General features: G+C 38.1%; 1 protein-coding gene across 2 annotated transcripts in view; it reads left to right on the forward strand.

The window, feature by feature from the left end:
- Positions 1-8911: 8911 nt before the first annotated feature.
- The window catches only part of LOC122981981 (helicase ARIP4-like), a 78822-nt gene continuing 65189 nt past the window's right edge, over positions 8912-22544 (forward strand). Inside the window, exon 1 of one of the 2 annotated variants that reach the window (XM_044350879.1) lies at positions 8912-9170. The gene's annotated coding sequence lies outside the window, so the exon portion shown is untranslated. Of the gene's footprint in view, positions 9171-14779; positions 14799-22544 lie in introns of those variants that run through there. The other variant, XM_044350880.1, reaches the window with a different exon arrangement.

A 22544-nucleotide genomic window follows, 5' to 3' on the forward strand; every position in this document is an offset into this window, starting at 1 on the left:
GTGCACAAAAAGTGTCAAATAATGTTTATATAAAGTTAACCTCGTACATGAATGGGGAAATGTATGTAAATATATTGGATAGTTGCTTTTAAATACTATCAAATAATGTTTATATAAAGTAAACCTCATACATTTATGGGAAAAGCCTGTAAATATATTGGAGAGTTGCTTGTAATTACTGTCAAATAATGTCTATATAAAGTAATTAAAATTTATTTAATATTAAAATTATGTTTTTGTAATCTATTATCACGTGATCTTATTTTTTTGTACAGTATAAAACCAACATTTACCAGGAATTTACTGTGAATAGATTGGATAATCACATAAAATAAAAGCTTAAAGCTCTCAAGATACCATTAATGAGTGTTAAAGGAGAGTAATTTGAATGTAATTTTACATAATTTTTCTGTGTTTTACATCCAGAAATCTGTACTTTGATGGGGAGTTCTTGTGGATGGATTGGATAATCCTATGAATTTACCAAAGATTACAGTATGAAAACAAGAGTCTTCATTTAAATTAGGTAATTTTAAGGTAGTTCTGCAATCTTTTTCATTTTTTGTGCAGATTTATACATTTGTTTAACATTCTAGCAATGTTTTATAATATTTTCTTTTTATCTTACAATGGTTTGACTGTAAAAATGTAGACAATGTCCAAAGTAAATATCTGTATTTTTAAAATAAATCTCTGTAGAATAACTAAAGGTTTTTTTTTACTGTTATTTGACGGTAAGTGTTTGGCATTTTTTGCAGCCAGACTTTTTACCATTTTTTAAAGATTTTTTTTTACAGTGTGGCTTCAAAATGGTAGTTCTTACTATTTTCCAGCTGATTGAGCAATTTTCTCCTGTTTGCCCTGAAGAACAAATACATACCTTTAGAAATTCTCTCCACTAGGGGCTATGCCAGGGGCATTTCATGCATTATCAAGTTTTGCAGGACATTGTAGCAAATTTATTCATCTGAAAATCGTTTGTTTGTATTGATATGGATATCCAAGGGTGATATATGTGTGTGTATGGAAAAATTAGTGTGTGTGTGTGTGTGTGTGTGTGTGTGTGGTAGCAGCTGTGTGTGTTTCTGCATGGTTGTGTATGTGTGTTTAGATGTGTTTGAAAAACTATATGTGTAAGAGGTTTAGGGCAGAGGATGTGTACATGTGTAATACCAATAGTGAACCAGGTGTTATATGGGAAGCCAATTAGGGTGAAAACATTGAAATACATGCATATATGCATTGAAAACATGCACACTGAAAGCATACACACTGAACATTTTCACACCTCACCACCTTCACACACAGCAGGATAAAGACTACTTGTGTGTGTGTGGATCTGAGTGTTAGCCTGTAAAATAATTTCAGTGCATCTGGAAGTTGTAGTGTAACAGGAAGGCAGGTTGAGTTTTAAATCTAGACCTTATGTTATCTTGCATAGATTGGATGCAGTACACAACACAGACGAAAAAATCATAAATTTCGTCAATATTGGTAGTAACCCATGGCTGATCACAGGCTAAAAGGCCAACTACAATTAATAGTAATAACTGCATCTTCATCTTTGAAAGGACAACACCATAGAGCTATGTAGGTACAGATTGCGCTCTGGATCGAAGCCTTCCTGTTACACTGAAACAACTTCCAGGCCACTGAAAAATATTTATGTGCACACACTCAGACACACACACACATGCGCAGGGGGCTCCATGCCAGACCATTTTCAGTGTATCCAGAAGTTAGTTCATTGCAACAGGAAGGTCTAGATTTAAAACTCAACCTGCCTTCTTCTTACATTACAACAACTTGCAGGTGCACTGAAATTATTTTACATGCACACACCCAGATACACACACACACAAGTAGATAGGCTACTTGTGTAGCCCTGCTGTGTGTGAAGATGGTGGGTTGTGACAATTTTCAGTGTGTACTGTATGTGCACATTTTTAGTGTGTATGTGCATGTTTTCAATGCATGTGTGCTATGGGTGTGCCCGTATACAAATACATTATTCAGCAAAGTACAAATAGTGTTTTTTATGAATATGTGTTTCATACAAATATTTTTAAAAATTATCTGTTTTTGGGAAGAAAAAAACCACGTCAAACACCAGTGCGCAGGTCGGTTACATTGCTATCTCCGTCTCTCTTCTCTGCTCTGCTGTTATGTCTATCAGCAGGTCTCAACGAGGGGAGTCTCATCCACCTGCTACATGACGCATATTTCCTAATTTGGAAATCACTCCCAGAGTTGTGGGTGTTCCCCAGAGATAAAGCTGAGCTTCTGACACATGTGAAGTGCTCCCAATGGACTCTCCATAACCTGTTGTTCCCCTTCTCCTTTCCACAAAGTTAAGTTGTAAAAAATAGGCAATAAATAAAAACGGGCAAAGCAAGAATTGCCTTTGAAGTTCTTCCCTACACATTACACGCTGAGCTGTCTCTGTGTTATGGGTGTATAAAGAGGTAGAGGTCTGTCTGTAATGAGGTGATGAGTTAAGTTTTAGCTCAGTGGTCAGGGCAGTCATCTATGATCTGGGAGTCTCCAGTTCAAGATTGGGTGAGGGGACCTCCTTCATAAGGTAGTTTATTCATGACGAGTTATTTTAACACTTAAATTTTCTAAAATTAAAAGCATAATAAAAACAAAACAGAATTTTTAAGCATCTTTCCACTTTTATTCGAATACATATACAAATACAAATAATTTTGCTGCCTCAGCAAATACAGATACAAATACAAATACTGGGCTCTCTGCACATCCCTGGTGTGTTCACATTGTCAATGTCCATGTGCACATATTTCAATGTTTTCACCCTGATCGGCCTCCCATACATAGCAGTAGCTTTTAAACACACACACACACACACAGGAGTGGGGAAAGAGAAGTATGGCATTATATTTGTGCCTCATTACTGAGCGTACAATGAGAAATTCTGAATCTATTCTGTGCTCAACAAATATATTTGCATGTTTGATATTATGCACATTCTGTACATGTACACTGTCAAGTTGACGAGTGTGCAGGCACACCAGAGAGAGCACAGAGCCGAGATGCTGAGATGTTGTTGTTTTTTGGAAAAAAAAACAGATTTTTATTTACTCAAATTAAACTTTTTTTGTGATATGTGCTCGCAAAAATGTGTTCAAAATGTACCATTGCACGCTGAGGAATGAGGCACAACTATATCCCAACAGAGAAGAGCAAGCATGTACCTTGCAACAATGAATGATACTGATGATTAGACAATAAACACACGATTCAAGTTGAAAGTGGAATTAATAAACTTTTCTCGCATGTGACATTATTGCATTTTTATAGCAGTAGAAGTTCAGGTGCAACAACTAACATTATTGATTGCTTTGTTGTAGACATAACACTGCACTGCATAACAACATGCACAACACCAGGACTACACCTGAATGCTGATTGATGGTATTAGTTACACCTGTCTGACTTTGACAAGTCAAAATATCCACTGTGAAACATGTCTGCTGTTCACTTGACCTCTCACTGTACAAATGTATTACATTTCATAGGTACAAATTTGGCTTGAATAACTGTAATATATTTTTCATTTGGTGATGTGTGAATTTAAACTGGTAGAATTGAGAGACATTAGTAACGTGAGAAATCACTATCCACATTTTACACTATTACAATCAATTTACTCTAAATACTATTCTGTTAAAGCAAATGGTATACAAGAAATAAATGTATTTTACTATTTTCTAACAGAAAATGATACAAGGAATATGCAGACGGACATCAATCAAACTGTGGCCCAGTTTGGATGTCTGTCTGGAGTCTTGACCACTGAACTTCACACTGAACTGACTTTAATTGAAGGCAATTAGTGCTTCAGTGCAGGAGGGTGTGAGGGCTCCAAACGCTGTGTGAATGGCACAGCACTTTGTGAAATCATGTGATCTGGAAGGTTTCATATTTCCTATGTATTTTAATTAATGGATAATTTGTATTGTTTGTATTACAGGTGTATTTATATTCATGGCATGAAAACTTTCTATGTCTATGTTTTACACTTCCAGAGTTCCTGTCATCTGTGCAGTTTTACAGGATGAGTGGCTCCATCTAGTGTACATAAGAGGTTTACACAAATGAACATTCAGACTGTTTTTCTGTCAGATTGCCTTTCTGTCTCTCTGATTGAATTTGATTGCAGTCAACCATCTTGAGCTGTCCACATTAAATTGTAATCATCTGGAATCTTTCCCATCATCACCTTTTATACATGATGCGGACACGTCATGATGGTCCCACAATACTGTTCCTGAGAAGCAGTGCATGTCAGCCAGACTTAAGGCCCAAACGGGTCCTTTTTGAAGGGGGTTTGCCAAGAATGCTTGTGACTGTAATCCTATCTAAAACCCTCTCTCCAACTCTCTTCTTTTCCCCTTTGTGTGCATATCTTGGTTTCTCTTCACTTGATGACCTTCTTGCTTCCATGTTTTTATGTCCCTGCTGTTGCAATCTTAAAACTGTAGCAACCCAAGAGCTAACCATTGATCTTTGTATCCTGTTTGTCTATTTGGTGCCAGACAAAACAATATGAATATATGCTTTTTTTACATGGGTTCCAAACAGGGATAAAGTCATTGGGGGAGTGGAGACATATTTTTGGATTGCAAAATAAATCACCCTATGCCTCTACGTCAGTGTTTACGTTTTCAGAAAATGTGTGCTAATTAAATTTCTCGCTAAAGCTGATGAGCGATCTCCACTAAAGTGATCACAATTGTAAATTAAATTAGGTGTTTGATTAATTTGCACAGAATAAAGCAGCATCATTCATTAATTTTATTCAAGCAGCATAAAATTAATGTAAATGTAGGCAATCTGTTGATAAATGCCTTTGCATTTTAAATGTGATTTATTATTAAGTTATCATAATTGTCCATCTGTCGAAAATAAATGAAGCTGCATTGATATCACAGAAACAAATGTATTTGGCTGTATGAAAATTAAATCATTGCTGTGCAGTGCTGATGTCTGTTTACTCAGTGTGTATTCTGTTTTCTTTCCAAGAGAGGTGTGAACGTGTGTGTGTGTGTCTGTGTGTGCATTTTTGTTACCTCTTGGTGATCGTTTCCAATATAAACACCGACCTTGTTGGGACCAGTAGTCCTCATGGGCACCAAAGCACCGTCCTAATGAGGCAAAATGTCATTTCTGAGGTCCTGGTTAAGATTAGGGTTTGGCTGTCCACAATGAATGGAAGTCAATGCAATGTCCTACCAAGGATAGCTATGCAAACTTCTGTGTGCGTGTGTGTGTGTGTGTGTGTGTGTGTGTGTGTGTGTGTGTGTCTGTGTGTGTGTGTCTGTGTGTGTGTGGGTGGTTAAATTCAATTTCAAAGGTCTCAAAGCCATCACGGGGGAATAACGATGAAACTGAAATGAGACAGGAAGAAAGTGAGAAAGAGAATAAAAGAAAAAGAAAGATGGCCAAGCCTCAATGCTTGTTCCAATTTCCTGAGCAGCCAGTGGCGTCCATCTCTTCTGTCACTCCAGAGATATCTAACATCAATCACACACACATGTATTTTCTACTTTTTTCAACTTTTCCATTTCTGGCAACCTTGCTACACAGACAGACACCTCTTGTCTCACAAATCCAGAATGGTTGGAGAATGATGGACGTCAATGAATGTAAGAGGAGGAGTTGATAGAAATGTAATCAAAGAGAGATGGTGGCAAAAAGGCATAGAGAGAAGAAAACTGCACAAATATTGCACATAGTAGAGGATGGAGCAACTTGCCACAGTAATTGAGGCAGAAAACATAGAAGAGGAAATCGGAGGGAGAGAAAGAAGGAAGCAAGAAAGGAAGGAAATGGATCGTTATTGGAGAGGGGGAAAGTGGAGAGGGAGAAAGATAGTGTGGAGAAGATGGAGAAAGCATAAATGAATGAGAGGACTGAAAGGAAGGAGAATAAGAGTAAAAAAGAAAGTGAAAGCCCTTTTTGCTTTGTGTTGTTTATGGAAATTTCCAAATGAGTGCTGTGCAGTGTTACCTAGACTATCTTTGGCCTTTCAGAGTAACTGATCAATGCATCTGGGATGAAAAGCTGCCGATAACATAATTGAGGGAGACAGAGTCCTCCCTCCCTGCCCTCCTCCATTCCTTTGTGGTTGTTGCTCGTGTTACTCCTCATCCCACCAATCTCGTTACTTCTGATCTTTACGGCAACAAACAGCTGTTAGCCAGAGACATGCTAAAAAGGTTTTGTAGGTATGTGGTAGGTAGGTAGGAAATGAAAATATGCAATACATTTTTTTTTTTTAAATAATTGGATTTTATGTACCGATCATTTATCAGCATTGTTTGTCACCCACAGAGATTTTGTCATACTTCTCTGTGTGTTATTCTCTCAGTATAGATACTTGATTTCACTAAAAGTTACTCTCACTCTAAACTGAAATCTGTCAATAAATTAAAGGTGCAATCCCAAACATTTGTCCATCTCATCCTCTTGGCTCATCCCACTGCTGAAAGTTGCATAATCCAGTGTTATGCAAAGCACTGCAAACTGTTGGCCAGTAGAGGGCAGTGTATGAATGAGAGAAAGAGATGGTACAGTGCAGTACAAGGAGGATGTTACAGCACTACTCATCAGGCAAAGGTGCCCAGTAATCCACCTGCTGATCAATTTTTTTTTGTTTTATAAGGTAGAGTTGGTCAGTCGGGAAAACAAGCGAAAAGTGAAAAGTTGTCAAAAAAACAAAAATAGAATAAAAAATATTGTGGCAGATGTGCAGATTGATGGACAGTGTTCATATCTGTAGTTGAGTTAGTGTTATAATCAGTTTGTAGTACTGTTTTCAGATAACAGTCTGTTATCGTATCTATGTAAATCCCCACTTTACTTATTATTTAGTTAAGTGGTGAAACAAATCACTGTATGTATCTCTGGGCTACAGCGAGAGTATCACACAGGTATGATAAGTTGTTGCCCCTGTCTGTGGTCAAATAATAGGTCTAAATAAGACTGTATAGTGAAAACTTAAGTCAATTTAATCTAAAGTGAAGTAAAATCCTCAGATGTATCTTGAATGAGTATTCATAACTAAGATTGCTTACAGAACTCTGGCTGATAAAAGCAGGTTTGAGAAATTCTAGTGATTCTACTCAGGAAGGATTTATAGAGGTGTCCTTCCACATATTTAATGCCAAGAGTGTGATTTTTGTTTCAGCTTTAATCCAGAAATAATGAACACAAACACACACACAACAAAAAACCCTCAAAAACACATTATAAAACAAAAATGTGAATTGACAATAACATAGATACTTTTTCTTGTTTCTTCTTGGGACATTTTCACGGTGTTCATTTATGGGGAAACAATCTTTTTAGTGGAGAGGAGTCACTACTAAATACTTTTGCGGCAACAAAACCAATTTGGATTCTAATAATTAATTACAATGGTGTAGTCCAATTTGGTCATGAATACATTTTGCCTGATATATATCATTTTATGTTGTAGTCATACAGAATTTCACTTATTTTAGTAAGAAAGGGGTCAATTTGCTTCCTGTCAGGAACTGATCCCACCTTGCTCACCTCACAGTGTTCACCCTGACTGAGCACAGGTATAACTAATAACAATGATGATGGCATATATTTAGTGTAGGTATGCCAGTAACTGGGCCAGTATGCACAATACCATTTTCCTGGAACTGGCACGCTAACAAAACTCCATTATTTATTATTAGTCATACCCGTGTTTGATAAGTCAAAATGTGACAATGAAATCTGGTCTGACATCAGATAGCAGCTAAATGTAAACAGCGATAAAAGTTGTCCCACCCAATACGGGTGTAATGAAAATATGGGTGAGCTGAAGAGATGTCAGTCGCAGTCTGAACACACCCAGACAGTGAACTGTGTAGAGTGGAAGTCTAATCAGCAAAACTTGTGAACACCTGTGTGAGTGGACCAGCTGTACTGAGGCTCACAGATCATATATATATATATTTAATTGCTTTATTCATTTTTAAAGTTTTAATGTTAGTATTTTCACTAGTTTAGTTTTTTTTAATTACTTTTCCTTTTTTAATCAACATTTTTATCTAAGTAACTTATCTGTGTTTCTTGGTGCTTAGGATATGTTATATGTGTTTTTGCTTAGCGATATAGGTCTCTACTTCAATATATTTCCGAGTCTAAATAAAGGTTGAATGAATGAATGAATGAATGAATATCAGTGCTCTATTCCAAGAGCATATTTGGATAATATGTCTGAGTGTAAATGCAAATGGGTCTTTTTACAACATCAGTCCATTTGAGGACATTCTAGGTTTAAAGCCCCCAACACACACCCACAGTACACCATTTCCTTCTCAGGACAGTGTGAGCGTGTACAGACTGTGCTTGTGTAACATCTGTCTCACTTTCCTGCAACGTAAATACTTTTTGCATATAGAGATTGGTGCCATGATGTAATTTCCAGCATAACTCCACCCAACTTCACCATGAGGATGGTCAGATTAACTGGAAACACTTGAGTGGGTGTGCAGGGTCTTTAACTCAGACACCCTGCAGACGTTTCAACTGTATATTTTACTTCACTAAAGAGGTAATATATTTATATTACTACTTATTGAATTAATTTGATTTTTTTCAAGCCTATTTTAAAACAGCATCTCACAAACGTGATGAAAATTGCATATTTGTATTTTTTTTTTTTTTTTTTTTTTTTGAAGACTCAACCTGAAAACTTAAGTCAGCAGTTTGTGAACATGATCATATATACCTGCACGTGCTCTATTACTTTATAATATATTAAACATATATATTTTTTATTTATTTATTTTTTCAATGATATGAAATAGAAACAAAATAACAGGTAAAACAGCAGTGTACGTTATCTAACATAAATACTCAGATCTGCTTCACTTGTGTAGTTCCGCAGCTCTCGTGCCTCCAGTGACCCACAACACTTTGGATGCTCGTGCACTTCCGGAACTTTCGTAATGGCTTTTTTTTGTGCAGAGCGCAGGGACCAACAGGACCGACCCTCCTCTTTTTAGCAAAAAAAAAAAAAACTGATGAATGAGTGAAAGCGGCCAAGCCTGCCCTGCATCTCATTACCACTTCAGAAATAAAAGCTTTTTGCTTTGGAGGGACCCACAGCAGAATCGGGACGGAAGGTGAGAAAATGTTCCGGGTTTTATATCCGCTTACAAAATGTTTTCTTTCAGTGAAACCTTTTTTTTTTTTTCTCTGTTCGCATCTCTTGGTGCGAGAGTGCGGAGCGTCAGTTTGGGTCCAGACAATAGAGGAGCATGCTGCACTCGTGCAGCTCTGTCTGCATTGCTGTTGCAGCCTCCTTCCGTGTTATGAAACAAGCAAAGCACGCTGCTTTCTTTCTCTTTTTTTTCCTCCATAACAATCCCTCGGAACAAGCCGTATCCGCGCCAGAGATGAAACCAGCGGGACACATGAGCAGAGAGAGTTGACACATCTGCGGTTAAATAGCCTCGCGGAGCCACTCATTTGTGGCTGTGTTACCTAACAGGCAGTTAGGCTATAAGGGCACGCCAAAAAAGGAAGTGGCTTATATAAAGAGTTATGCAAATTGATGCTTAAATGTCAACTTTGCCTTTCCATAAACACTTACAGGATATGACCAGTGATATGTTTGTGGCTGAACCCCGTAAAGTTGTTTTCAGTTGTCAGTGAACTTTTTGTGCAGGGGGACAGAGTCAGATATAGTCCATGTTTTGCAGTAGAGGAGCTCAGAGGTTAAAGAACAGCCAGGGAGCCTCAGGGTGACTCACGGCTCTGTATGGCACTTTTGTATTTCCAGGCATCCAGCTGAAAATAAAAATCTGGCATGATTTGCAGTGAGTGCAGCTGTAGAATCAGCTGTAATCGCAAACATCAGAGATTTCAAGCTGGTAACCGCAGGAGGTGGGAGGGTTAATAACTTGAAGCCCTGCTAGTAGATTCTGTTTCCTGTGTACACTCACTTTCAGGAGAAAATGTTCACTGTTGCAGGTTTTGACAGAGGTGATCATATGTGACAGAGAAAATGGTACTGAAAAGGTGACAGGTGTGTGTGTGTGTGTGTGTGTGTACCTCTCCTAATGCTTGACAACAAATAACACACCAGAGCTGTAGACTTGGGACTTAACACCTGGTGGCATAACGTCTTAGCCATGCAGTATTACTTTGTCGTCTGATTAAGAAGTTGAATTTGGGTAACATTTTGCATTCAGGCTACCAGAACAAGCTCATGTTTATTTGTTTGTGAGATTGAAGGAATAAAAACTTGGTCGCATTCTGTTTTCAGACTGTACGATATCAATTTGAGGTATGTTAAGGTCAATGTGCCGCTTTTATGCTTTGAAAATGCAAAGTCACACAAATCTCATTTTCATTTAGCCTCCATCATTTTGTTTTGTGTGTTCCATGGATGTATTAAGGTCTTTTTTCGTGAAACCTTATTAAAAAAAATGTCACAAAATGTCACACTGCATTCTGCATCATTTCATGTCGTACTCTGATTGGTTGTTTTGTAGATGTGGGTCGTAGCAGCAGTCGCGTTGTGAGAAATTGCTCCTAAATTTCTGTTGTTGTCAGAATTTTGCCTCAGGCTGTCTTTTGATCTCCAAAGCTCCACATCAGTCATCGGTGGACGTGTCTCACAGTGCGATCTAGGACCACCTGGTTTGAAAAATTTCACCACGTTTCTCTCACGATTGTCAACTTTTGTCTCACACAGTCCAGAAGTATAACTGTGTAAAAGAGACATTACAAGAACACTTAAATGTGACTGAGCCATCGTTGATGTCATTAGTTTCTGGTTTAAACAGAATAGCTGTAGTGAAAAAGGGTGTATTAGCTGAGAATTCAGTGTTTCCCACAGAACGAGGTTGGGACACACACACACACACACAGGCTAACATGCTAACCGGCTCAGAAAGCTGTCCAGAGTTGGACTTGTTTGGTTTTTGCGCACTTTGTACCTTTTTTTTTTTTTTTCAACTCTTGTCCCAAATTCAAAATTGTCTTTGGTTTTACTGGTGGACACAAACCAATGCTAAAGGTGCATGCCACCACCTACTGTAAGGTGTGTAACATCATGCTTGCAAGATCACAAGTATAGCTCCTGTCTGGTTGATTGACACTTGAACTGCTCAGGCTTTTTCTTCTGTACCCACTTTCCCTCATGTACTGTATCTTGACTAGTGATTACCTCATTTCCCACACTGCTCTTTTTACAAGATTTGAAGAAGGTCGAGAGCTAGTCACAAGCATTAGGAGAGAAATACTGAGAGGTAAAACGCTGAAGAGAGAAAGGTGTTCAGGTTGAGCAAAAGGGGAAAAAAAGCAACATTTGTAGCTGCAGTGCATTCTGGTCAGTTGAGGTTGCTGCGGGTGTTGCCTCTTGTACTTTGGATTTCTGTCTGTATGAGTGTATGTGTGTAAAACGGCAGCTCAGACAGAAGACCTTGCAGTTCGATATCAAGGGATCTGCAAAAAAATGCTGACATTTAGTGTAGAAATTTTAGGTAATTTTTTTTTTTTTTTTCCTGAAGCTGCAAAGGAAACACGTCATCTGTAATCTCTGGCGAGAACATACACAACAAAATAACTAAATAAAAGCTGCTATTTCCTAAATGTCCTTAATATATGTAAAACTTTTTAACTTCAGGCTGTGCTCTCCTTGAATTACTGGCTGTGATTTGGTGAAGCTGTATCAAATAATGTAGCTTTCTTTGTTGCTGTCGGTCTTTTTTGGGGGGTTTTGTAACGCTGAACAGCCATTTTTGTTCCAAATCACATACTGTATCAGGTTGAACGACCTGCGGCAGGAAGATTATGTTCTAATAGTCTCAGGCGTTTCTGTGTGCTCCTGCTGTCAGTGTTGATTCAGAGACTTTGTTCTTTTAATCTGACCTTGGATCAGATATCCAGTGAACCACTTCAGCCAGACGCAACCTGAGCCGATGAAACCCTCTCGCTGTCTTTCCTTTTTCTTCTTTCTTTCTTTTTTTTCTTGAACTTTCATTTTTTCAGGCAACCTCCAACAGAACAGCGGAAGAAAAGATCTTGCATGCATAAAGTGTAGAATTAGTTTACTTTTGCCATTTGTGAGAGGTTTATTTGTGCTTGTTTGCATCTGTGTCTTCTTGAGTGAAGGTCAGTCTGTCTTTAAGAATCTTAAACCATAACTGAATGTCAAAGGTTGTTTTTTTTTGTTGTTTTTCCATTTCATTGTCGTGGTGGAGGTAGAGTATATGTGCTGTTGTGAAGGTTACAATATGTTTGCTCATTGAAAACATTTTTCAGAGTACATGTGTGTCTAGTTTAAAGATTTACATTCAAGTGTCACATTTAATTACATTTATCTGGTGCAAACTCTCAAATCAAAAGCAAAGTTGTCATTCCTGATTATGTTGATGTTCTGTTGTTTCTCATTTGGTTATCTATGCATTTTCCAAAAATGATAATTCAGTTAAAGAACGCTGAGGAAAATTACAATGTTTACAGATTTGCTTTAACTTGATAGGTAGCTGGTTTTGAACACCGGCCAAGATTAGTTTTGTTTGAATTTTAGACCCGTTTAGACCAGATTATCTCTGTAATTTCGGAAAGATGATCTGTGGGCGCTTCTATGGCGCTCTCCTTTTCATCACTCCCTTCACCCTTACATCACTCCTTCGATCTGTTCCTACTAACGAGCTCAGCGGGTGGCTGAGTACAGGAACAGAGCGCTCAAAACAGCACAGGAGTGATGGAAGGATGGAGGGAGGGAGGGAGGGAGGGAGGGAGGAGGATGTCTACTGCTGGTCTGCTTGACATTTATGCACATTAACAGCAGCCGTACATCAGATGAGATTTCATCTGTTTGTCTATGAGAGGGGAGGAACAGCATGTGTGCAGCATGGGTGGCGATGTCAATCAGACACGCTGTGTGACGGGCAAAAGTTGAAACTACTAGTAAGTAAATGATGACAATATTTAGTTCTCACACTTGAGTAAAGAAAGCTGTTTCTAAGATTTTTATCTCTAGTCTGACGTTGAATGGAAAATGGACATTACAGCAAACACAGTAATGGAGAAAAATGCTCTACTTAAGCTTTTGTTGGCGTTAACAAGTCATGCAACAGTTAGCCTGCGAGCCTAAACATCCCATTACTTTCAAATAGCTCTAGCCATGTAGTATACAAAAGAAAACACAGTGTCAATGGTTTGGTTTTCAGACACACGAAAAGGTTATTTAACAATTATATTAAGTTAAAATCAAGAAGAAAGTGAATAAAGAATGGAAAATAGTCTGTGTGAAACAAACTTGATTGACTCAAATGATGTCTAATGTTGGTGCAACTTGATCCAAAATGAAGTGATTATGTTTGATGTGCATATACTCTATCTAGGGATATATAAAAGTTTTTATTAATTCTGGAGTAACACTAATGCTGTTTGGTGATTTGTGTGTCCTGATGGGATTTTCATGATAATATTAAATATGCAACATGCACCTTGTATTAAAATGAAAGCTGTAAACAGAGAAAATCTTAACAAAAAGTGTTTGAAGGAAGCCTCGGGTAGAGTGGGGAAAGAGCTGATGGGTCAGCTCTGGGGAAAAAAAAAAAAAAGATTGTGAAACAACAAGCCAGTGCAAATTACTGCATGTAAAATATTTGCCTTGGGGTTGTAGATGTGTCTCAGAATAAGAATTATGTAACAGCAAATTACATTCTGAACATTTTTGTGCAGGATATGATGTCTGTCAAAGACAAAGTAGATGAACTTAATTAATATTTGTCCTCATATCATTAAATAAAACATTTAGACTGAGATAAATGTAGCTGTAAATTGTGAGTCTTAATCTAGAGTGTCAGGGAAGAAGAAGATAATGACTCCCTTTCACTGGTAGATGATGAAAAAAGGGATTGGAAGACCAGGTCTCGCTGACCCACGCTGCTTCTCAAAGCTCATTGAAAACCAAAACAGCAGGTGAAGGATGGAAGCGTTGTCGTCTTTTTGACCTACACTACTTGAAAACAGCAAGGGGGAGAGTAATGGATGCTGGGCAGAGTGATCTTACTGACATCCACCGCTCATACTCAGAGATGAGTGAAACATCACAGCAGGGAGTTAAGATTCAAGGAGAGATTTAGTGACAGTTACTCTCTCTTCCTTACTGCCAGAGAGTTTAAATCACCGAAGCAGAATGAGTGAAAGAATGTAGGGCAACTGAGACTCTGACCTCCACTGCTTCTCATGTTTTAGTAATTCTTAAAAACAACATGTAGGGAGCGGATGGACTGCTGTGTGTCTGACTTGCCATACCTCGTTTGTCAACTTACTGTAACTTCTTTAATCTTTTAAATATTTAACAAGGAGAGGAATGAGGAGGGATCTGGTCAGGAGTGTCTAGTTTTTTTGTCTCATGGCGTGACACCGGTCTCGTCAAGAGAGAGGAGATACAGAATTTGGGAAAAGATTGAATCCACGTCTCTGTGATTCATCTTGTTATAGTCATGAAGCTACAAGGATAAAGGGATGGATGCTATCTGGCTTTCAGCATTGAACTGCTGTATGGTATAATTGTCTAAAACTGGAGGTGGAAGGATAGATCTCTGGCTGTTCGGCTCTCTCTTCTGTTCATGTTTGATGACCATGAAACAGTCAGCAATCAAAGCAAAGTTGGATGAAAGGATGGAAGCGATAACAGCAGCAGGGTGTCTCAGTCGTCACAGGAACGTTCTCACAAGTGAAAGGTCGCAGACTCACAGACGGTTCACGTCCCTGACACAGTGTCTGTAAGTGTGACATTTGGTTTGTTGTATTGGAGCGAATTACAGTAAATAATATTTTCTGTACACTTTGAGGATGTAATATTAGAAACATCATGTACAGGTGCACCTCATGAACTGGTAACTCAGTTTATCTTCTGCACTTTTTAAATGACAGGCGATTTTGTAATCACAGCTATTAGAAAAGTAGTTGTAAAGTTGAAAATAGGGCTTTAACTATTGATTATTTTCATTATTGAGTAACGTATAGATTATATTTTTCTTAATCATTTTTAGATTGTAATTTTTCAAGTTACCAGAACACAAAGTGAAGACTTTGCTTATTTTTTTCTGGGGAAAAAGGTCAAAACGTAGGCAAAGTGGTGCTTTGAGCTAAATGCTAATGCTAGCCTGCTCACAATTACAATGCTAACATGCTGATGTTTAGCAGCTAATGTTGTGACCCTGGTCTTAGTTTAGTGTGCTTGCATGCTAACATGCTAATTAGCACAAAAGGCAAAGTACAGCTAAAAGTGCTGCTAAAAGATGCAAAGAGCTGATTTTCAGTGGGTTCAGCAGCACTAACGGTCCTCTCACATTACAGGTAACATTTAATCTGATTTAACGTTAAAGTCATTAGTATCACTTAATGGAGCTTCAGTTTTCTGACGATCGTTGATTCAATGAATGCATTTGTTTTCTGCTAACACGATGAAGTCAGGGTGAAGGCTGATCAACCCGCCTTTTTTTTTACAAAGAAGTAGAAGCAATTAATAGCACAAGTATTGTGAAGTTATCAGATAACGTGTGTACTGTTCAATCAGCAACAGTAAAATAAATGCATTTATCTCTGAAAGCACGTATGCAGAGATGAGTGTTATAGCTCAAGGCCGTGTGTGGGCTGATAGCTGCAGTAAGGTAAAAGACTGAGCGTATGGTTGCCTTTTTTTTTTTTTTTTTTTTTGCCTCACAACTGTTTTGCCTTTCATAGAAAACCTCTACTGAGTCAGTGCTGTGAAAAAATCCCTCATACTGCTGATACACTCCCTTCATGCTTCATCCTGCAGGGAATATCTAAACTTTTAATGATTTAACGTTGTCTCTCTCAGTCTGTGCTCGCTCGTAAGTTCTCCCCCCAGAGTCGAGACTATTATTGATGAGCGCAAGCCTGTTTGGATTTGTCAGATTTTTAGTGCTACGTCTCTGAGAAGAGGGAGTGTCTCTCTCTCTCTCTTTATGTGTGTGTGTGTGTGTGTGTGTGTGTGTTTCATTTTTGAGAAATCAGTTTTTTTTCTCCCATCAGCTTGGTATGAAAAATGACTCTATATACTACGATACCCATTATTGATCAGTCTGCTGAGGATTTTCTTGATATATTGTGAAATGTCAAAAAACACCCATGACAATTTCTCAGGGCCCAAGGTGACATCTTCAAATGTCTGTTTTGTAAAACCCTAAAATATTCAATTTACTATCATATATGACAAAGAAAAGCAGTGAAACCACATATTTGTGAAGCTGGTGAACCAGGGAATGTTTGGCATTTTTGCTTGAAAAATGATTGAAAAGATTGATTATCAAAATAGTTGCCAATGAATTAGTTGATTGACTATTTTTTTTCTGCCCTTTTTTACTAAGTTAAGATCAGCGGCAAGGTACTGTGTTATGTTAGTGGGGGTCCACTCAAATATAGAGGGATGATTGCGTTGTTATGTGTGTGTGTGTGTGTGTGTGTGTGTGTGTATGTGTGTGTTATTTGCTTAACCTAATAGCTCTTTAGGAGTGTGCGTTACTGTTTAGCAGCTCTGTCTCTGAAAGTTGCATAACTGGTCTGTGTGTGTATGTGTGTGTGTGTGTGTGTGTGTGTGTGTGTGTGTGTGTGTGTGTGTGTGTGTGTGTGTGTGTGTGTGTGTGTGTGTGTGTGTGTGTGTGTGTGTGTGTGTGTGTGTGTGTGTGTTTTCAGGTCATGTGAATTGATTTCTTGAATGTGTGTCACAACTGTAAACTGAATATTCTCGATTCTAGTGTGTGTGTGTGTCTGGATTACATTTACAGTTGTTAGTCTCAATGTTTCTCATTTGTTGACCAGTAAACTCAGATAAGCTGGGCTCTCTCTCGTGTGTGTTTGTGTGTGTGTGTGTGTGTGTGTGTGTACACCTGTTATTGTATATTATCATTAGTCATTTGTTGATCAGTATCCATGGCTGACCTCGTGCTCAACTGTTAATCTTCATCTCTGTGTCTCATCTAAATTATAGCACTGTGCTTGTGTGTGTGTGTGTCTGTGTGTGCGTGTACACGCCCGACCCCATGTTGTTATTCTTGTCTGAACTCATTTGTCGGGCTGACAGTAATGTCCAGTCAGAGTGAGTGTCTGTCATGTTTGTCCCTGTTTAAATAACAGGATGTGTATTTTTTTGAGGATGACTCAGTAGCCTCAACAAGTAGTACTGCAACTAACGGTTATTTCATTATCAATTAATCTGGTGATTATTTTATCGATTTATCACTGAATTTGTCTTTGAATTGTCAGATAAAAGTGAAAATGTCCACTATAACTTACCACAGCTGAAGGAGATGTATCCAGATGTTTTAGTTTTCTCCGATCTCCAGTTGTCCAAAACTCAAAGATATGCAGTTTACTATCATATACGACAGAGAAAAGCAGCAAATTCTCACATGTAGCATTTTAGCTTGAAAAATGACTAAAACGATTAATCAATCAAAATTGTTGCTGATTCATTTTCTTTCAATCGACTAATCAATAAGTTGACAAATCAGCATGACAAGCTTTTATCTATGATGTGTGAAACCTTAAACCACTGTGTCAACCTGTAGGCTGTATAGATCAAAAACAAAAAAGTATTTGTCTGGTCATTGATTCATGTGGAAACCGACACGATCAAGTTGTTATGGTGATTATTTTGTAACAGCAGCCGAACCGACTGGACACAAAGTTGAGCAGCAGGTAAATATGAAATCTGTCCTCATGACAAAAGTATGAAATAGGTGTCAGAAGACGTGTTTGATCCCAGAATGTTTTATTTTCATGTGAGCTTCAGTTGCAGCGCAGCACTGGAGTCATTGCAGGTGGCTTTAATGCCACAGCAAACACATGCCGCCTCTGCATGTGTTGACATATTTGTGTACTTACCGTGTGATGGCTCCAAAGCTTTTTACTTCTTACTTGCATCCTCATGAGTAGCTCAGATAACTGCTGAGTCTTACTAATCTGCTATTTAGCTCTGCAGACTTTGTTTTTGTCCTATTAATGATTAAGCTCAGGGGTCAGAAAGGGTCAATGTGAATACACAAAACACGGTTTCAGTAATGAGGAAGCTAATACTTAAAATATTAATGAATGAAGACTTAATACTTAAATCTTTTAATTGCAAAATATAACTGTCAATATACACGTACGAGTGCATTTGATGATATTTTAATTATTCAGTTAATCTGTTGATTATTTTTTCGATATTGATTTCTTCTATAAAATGTCAGAAAATAGTGAAAAATGCCATCATAGTTTCTCTGAGTTCACCAAGGTGACTCATTGTTTGTTTTGTCCAACCAAAAGTCCAAAACACAAAGAGATTCAGTTTACCATGATACATAAGAGAAAAGCTGCAAATCACTAAATTTGAGAAGCTGGACGCAGCGAACAAGGCCGTAGACGGGGAACATTAGATACCCAAAAATGACACATTGGTTAATGAAAGATTGAGCTCAGGAGCAAATTAACACACCATCAACATATTAACTGTTGAATGATCCCAATTTGCTTCTTTTGGTTCAGCAGCAGTTCTGTTGACATAATCTGTCTTCCACATTGTGCTTGGTTTTCCTTGATGGATCTCCTTTTTTTTTTTTTCTTTCTTTGGCGGTCTGTCTTAATGTTTTTAATACGTCTGATAGACCTGAGAGGGGAGATGGAAGTTGGCAGAGACAGATGGGAAAATGGAAGATTGGATTTCTTTTAATAAACATTTGTTGGAGCTTTTTGTGGTTGTAAAAAAAGAATCTGTCTAGGATCTTGATAGTGGAATGAAATTGTACCTGTCGAGAAAAATGACTAAAGCACATAATTCATTGATAACTATTGAGGCCATCTTTTGTAGAGCATTTTTTCAAATAGAGACTTACATTTCACGTTTCACCTGAACTCTTCCGTTTCAGTCCAATCATCTCCTCTTCACACTGAGGCCGTCACTAGTGGTTTGTGTTTTTTTTTTTTTTTTAAAGCCCCTTCCTGTTGTGGCCGAGGTTTGAGGTAGCATACATAGGTTGAGCACAGGAGGACCCTTCCCCTCCAGTGTTCCCATGTGAACCCTAAACAACCCCAGTGAACCCAGTAAACCCTCTCTGATTGGCTGAAGAGCAGCCAGTAGCATCCAGTCAGAGATCATCTTGGCTCACTGATCTCAGATCCCTCCCCCGCTGCTTCTCGACCCCTCCTCATTCAACTGAATGGACTCACAGAGTATTGATCAAGTGTGTGAGCGCCTGCGTTCCTTAGATGGTCATTCTCCTCTTATGATGCAATGCAGATTTCAGAACAAAATGAGCGCAGTGTTTTGACCTACATTTATCAGTAACATGAATAAATTAGAAGAATTTCTAGGTTTCTAACATCTTGGAATAAAGAATATGATCAGTGGTGGGTGGGGTTTCTTTCTTCTCTCTCATTGGGTTTTTTTTTTTTTGTGAAATTGAGCTCAGATGCTGCAGGTCAAAAGGAGGTGGGCGGGGATTAGATATGACACCCAGGTGGGGTTGTCCCGAGGGTTTATCTGTTTAAAAATATCCTCTGGAGCGAGTCGGTGCAGGTCAGCATTGTTCACTGATCCAGGTCAGTCATTTGTGTCTGTGTGTGTGTGTGTGTGTGACCTCTTAGCATTAAATGCAGGCTAATCCTGAGTAAACTCGTAGGTGTTATAGGTATTTACAGGTTCAAAGACAGAATTAGAAAACGTGTGTCTGAGCAGCTTCAGGGCCAAATTAGAATCAACAGGCTGCAGATGTTGCAAGAATATTTTACAGGTCAGGTACTTTTAGCTTGGCTTTGGCCAAATTTAGATGAACTAGGGGTCGTGGTTATTCGAATGTGTGTTCTTTAACATAATACAAACAAAAGCATATTGACAACTAACACAGTGTGGTGGTTAGAAAAATTTTAAGTCTATTTTTTAAATGTCAGTTAGCAGTGAAACAATTTAACAATTTATTAATCGATCAGTTTCATTTGCAGAAAATTAGTTTACAGCAGTAATCAGCTTATTAAATATGCAATAACTGATTTTTTGGCCACTTTGGGGCCTCAGAGGAACAACATGGATGTTTAATCACATTTTAAGCTGATGTGGTGAACTTGTTAGCATGAGTTGGCCCTTAAAACATCCAGCAGCTACGAAGCAACATTAGCATTAATTTTGTCTTGTTTGTGTCCAAATGTTTGTTGGTTTGTTTAATATTCATTGTCCTGTTAACTCTAGTTTGGTCTCTACCAAATCTTGAGGGAAATATTTGTCTCTTAAGTTGCTAAATGCTCCACTGTGTTCACCAGCTAGTCACTGACTTTCACTGTCTGCGTTTGGTGCCACGTAAAGCTGCAATGATTAATCGATTAGCTGCCAACTATTAAATTAATCGTCAACTATTTCATAATCGATTGATTGTTTTGAGTCGTTTTTTAAGAAAATGTGTCCAAATTCTCTGATTCCAGCATCTTAAATGTTAACATTTTCTGCTTTTTTTTAAGTCCTCTGTGACAATAAACTGAATATCTTTGAGTTGTGGACCTTTGATTGAGACAAAACAAAACATTTGAGGACGTCACCTTGGGTTTTAGAAAACAGTGATGGACATTTTTCACCATTTTCTTACATTTTGTAGACCAAACAACAGATCAATTAATTGAGAAAATCAACAGATTAATCATTAACAGATTAATTAATAATTAATAATGTAAACAATCATTAGTTGCAGCCCTGGTGCTGTGCAGCTAGTTTTTTTTCCCCTGAAAACAGTGAGAAATGGCATTATGAGAGCAGTGAGACTGAACTACAACAGTAAGGTCATGGAAAACCAAAACAAAGAGCTGAAATGATGGTGGATTGATCACTATAAGTTGATTTTTAAAGACATTTATCAAGGAAATATGCCAAACAATTGGTAATTCCTCTTTCTCAAAATGTAAATTAGACTGTTCTGTGTTTTATATAATTGTAAATTGAATGTTTTGGGGATTTGGACAATTGTTAAGACAAAAGAAGCAATTTGACAATGTCACCTTAGGCTCCAGGAGCAAGAGATATTGATATTTTTATCCCCCACACATTGCTACAACCTCTCTTCTCTGTCGTGGCCCCGGAGCAGTGGGATAAACTCCCACTTAAGTCAGGACAGCAGAGTGGTTCTCCTGTAAACCCACCTTTTCAGACAACATGGCAACATCCTGTGATAGCACTTAGTATTTAGCCAAATGAAAATAATATAATGTTCTATTTTGACATTATTTAGATTAAACAGCTATAAAGTGGCGGTCAGATCTCTCTCCTGACATGTAAGGAGTACAGAGTCAAACCCACAAAGGAAACATGCTTTTAGAGCCATAAACCCTCAACAATACTGGAATTAAAAATATATGTATCACTCACAAATAAATAACATCACAACATTATTTAAGTATTTGCAGGGGATACTGGAGTCAAGACTTAAACCTTTTAGAAACTATACTACCCTAACACACACACTGTGTAAAGATAGAGGATTTGGTAATGCAGTGTGTATTTGAACAGTACTGTATGTGTGTTATTTTGGCTTTGAACCAAAGCAACCTAACTTGATTGGTTAGCCCCCCTCCCTCACCACCACCAGGCTTCACTATTGTGTAATTCTGTTACACAAGCGAGAGGATGTGATGCAGATCTTCTAAGTCTGTAAGCCAGTCCAATATAAAAGGAAGGTGTTATACAATACCCATTTTCAAAGCCATAAATTGAAGCGTCGGTGGTTTTATTATTCTCGCAAATAGTCGTTTGTGCGTTTGAATAAAGGGGCGGCGCTCGGTCAGCTGACACTGGTGCAGTGCGCCATCAGTCAGTCTGGCTGTTAGTGGGTCTATCAAAGGAGACTGTAAATGAAAGGAAAAGTTTATTCTATTTATTTATAGTTTTGAGGGTTTTTTTCCATCTCATTTTCTGGAACTATGTTTTTTTTTTCTCATAAACAGAATTTTTTATTTTATTTTTAGCTTTTGTGTATTTTCCCAACCACATCTGTTTTAATAAAAAAAAATCACTTCCATCATTTGAGAGGGTGAAGGAGAGGTACAAGGGAACATAAGAGCTGTGATCAGTCATCTCTTAATTTAAATTATAAACCGAAGCTGCCGTTCCGTCTTCATTCTGATGTTTCATCACGACTCGTTTTTAAAAATACTCCAAAGATTCTGTGTTTTGAACAAATTCGACCCAGATTTGAACTCAGAGTTTAAAAGGAACACATCTTCCCACATCTGACTTTTGAGGAAAATTTGACTTTGATGCAGTTCATGTTCTTAATTCCCACCCCTACCCCCCGTTGTCTCACTTTCTGTCGGTCTCCTACCTCAGTTAAATCTGCCTTGAGCTCCTGCAGGGTTTATAATGAGGCCTCGGTACACAGTGTTCAACACTACTGACGTGTGAACTTAGGGTACGAGGCCATTGTGTGTATGTGTGTGCGAGGCCATTGTGATAGGGGTCTTGACAATGCAGCACAGGTCCCTACGAA

This window comes from Thunnus albacares, chromosome 5 (assembly GCF_914725855.1).
Source record: "Thunnus albacares chromosome 5, fThuAlb1.1, whole genome shotgun sequence".
Classification (NCBI taxonomy): Eukaryota; Metazoa; Chordata; class Actinopteri; order Scombriformes; family Scombridae; genus Thunnus; species Thunnus albacares.